The following is a 2,767-nucleotide window of genomic DNA, read 5'->3' on the forward strand; positions in this document are numbered from 1 at the left end:
CCCCCGCTCTCCCGCCGGGGCCGCCGGCGTTTCTTCGCGGTAAATGTTGCCCCAGGGCGCCCGGCGGGAAAATGTGCACGCATTACAAGGTTGGCTTTCATTCCGAGTGGTTTTATTTCGTCTGAAAATAAATACATGGAAAAAAAAAAAAAAAAGAGACCCCAAACCAACACGAATAAAGTACACGCGTGAGACGCAGTGCAGACAGAAAATTCCACGCGGTCACGAGAAGTTACTGGTACTTCGGATTTCTTGGTTCTCACTTTGATCGTCGAGAACCTGCAGCGAAGACACGAGCGGCAGCTGCCGTTTTCTCTGCAGCTACCTATAGCCGCAGCATAAACCGAAGCGGAGGACCGGCTCTGACCTTAAACCAGCCGTGCGGCTGCGGGCAGGGGTACGCTTTTTGCTAGAGCAGCTTTCCTAGACCCTTCCCGGCAGCGCTGGCACCGCGGTGTGAGGAGCAGCATACCTTTCAAGCGCTCCGAAGCGTGAGTAACTCCCCGCAGCAGGAGCCACCTCGCTTATCTAATCTCTTCCACATGCTACGGGGGGAAAGCGACACCAAGTATGTGTCCACTTCAGCACTAACTGCGGTGCCGCGTTTTGTCTTTGGGAAGCTGGCCAGCACAGATACAATAGCTACGGACTGAAGAACAATTACAGAAAATACTATTTATCGATTCATTATCTTCAATTTCCCTCCGTCCATGCGCTCACACACATGCAAACCCCCTCAGAGAATCTTTGCAGTGAACTCCCACAGGCCCTTTGCTATTGCTTATACAGGAAAGAGGAGAAACAGCACACGGGGTTGGGATTTTTTTCTTCCCCTACAAATTCTATTTAGAACTTGTTGTGAATCTCCGTTTTTAAATCCGACTGGCTGGTTTACTCTTTCCCTTGCTACAGGAAAAGCATACCAAATACATCACTTACAACTGGCTGGCCATTTTTTGACTAAGCATTATTTCTTTTAAAAACGCCAGCTTGTCAAAACTGCAATGCTGTGCAGCAGCAGCAGCAGCAGCGGCTCCAGACGCAGAGGGTTGCACCCCCATCTGAATTCTGTGGGGCTGGTGACCTGTCAGGTTGCAGGGCTCCTTCCTGGGACAAGGAAACATGGAAGCCCTGCCAGACCGAGTCCTACGTGAAGCGTCCAGTCATTCCTAGACTCTCTGCCCTGACATAGAACTGAAGTAGCACTCCAGGGACAACTCGTGGGAGATCCGAGGTTCTCCTATAGTTTCCAATATCTCTACCACAGAGACATGGAATAAATGGGGATAAACCTCCAGGATCTGTCCTTCCAGGGAATCCACAGTCCAGCTGTGGTAATATAGAGCTCTGAGATAATTTTTTCTTCTGAATTAATAACTCTATTTTCTCAGGTTCCTTGATAGTTTTTGCAGCCAATACATTGGTACCACAACTGCATTATTTTGGGGATCCACGCCAGCGCATATAAAACTACCTAAGATGCAAATTCATCTTCGAATCATCTTCGGAAATGACATAGAAAAGCTATAGAGTTGGGGATGATTTCCAGAATAGCTACCCCTGCAAGTTAATAATTCATTAAATATTAGTTAAAAATCATTAATTAATAATTATTATTTAATGATTCAATAATTATTTAATAATTCATGAAATTATATGAGACGTGATGTTCTCAGTCACAGCACAAATCAAGAACAACTTCACTGAAACTAAGGTGTGTATATACTGCTGGGAAAAATAAGAACAGAATTTAACTTCAAACCTGAATCTTAGTATTTTTGCAGGAAAAAAAAAAAAAGCGCCTTTTGATAGACAAACGTCAGTGATAGTGCAAACAAGAGTATTGATTCAAACGTTTTGACTTTGGAAGTGCCTATACTGCAGAGTGCAATGCTGCCTTCAGTTCAACAAGCAGCATAACCATGCATATGCTATCCCTTATAATTGAGAAACGCTCATCAATTAAATTGGGGGGGGGGAGAGAAAAAAAAATTCTGCTGATGTCTAATTTATGGCATATAAGCTGTATGACACTATTTGTAGGTACTGTCTACCTGTGCACAGGTGCCACAGAGTCACCCAGCAAACATGCCAAAGATCTGAAGTCAGTGACTTGTATGTTAATACACATAAAGTAGTACCTATCCCACTCTTGCTTTCCTTCCGTGCACAGGCTCTGCGTAAGCAGGGAGGGTCCATACATCACATGTTTGCAAGATGGTTTGGTACGAGGCGGGTTTTTTTCTTGTCAGGTCATTTTTCAGATTGGCTGTGTCACTAGCACAACAGGAGTGTCTCAGATCAAAGAAGTAAGTAAGGAGGCTCCTACGTCTACACTCTGTGCAGTTTGGGGAGGGTGCTTCAGACTTTGTAATGGTTAAGAATGATACAGAACTGGTCTGGATCCCTACCTCCCCAGTCAGGTGCTGGTGTCCACTGGGTGTCTGTCCAGAAAAGAGCTTATGTGTTAGAAGGGACCCCTTCTGCAAGCACCAAAACTGAATGCGATAGGTGAGGAAGACTGGGGTAATTGCTTCAAAACTGCCCTGCTTCGAACCCGCGCACAAACCCAGAAGGAACTCCAAACCCATTTCCTTAGCACCATTTTCCAGTAGAGGCAGCGGCTCTAGCAGCGGAAGATGGCCTTTTCACCTCTCGAAACCCGTCTCACCGAGGCCAAAGAGACCCTTCACAGAGGCTCCGCAGCTCCTCGAGACCTGCCGGAGCCCGTCGGGGGGCTGAGGGGGGCTGGGGGGGCCGCGGCCCT

This window comes from Athene cunicularia (genome assembly GCF_003259725.1).
Source record: "Athene cunicularia isolate RWA chromosome 2 unlocalized genomic scaffold, athCun1 chr2_part1, whole genome shotgun sequence".
Lineage (NCBI taxonomy): Eukaryota > Metazoa > Chordata > Aves > Strigiformes > Strigidae > Athene > Athene cunicularia.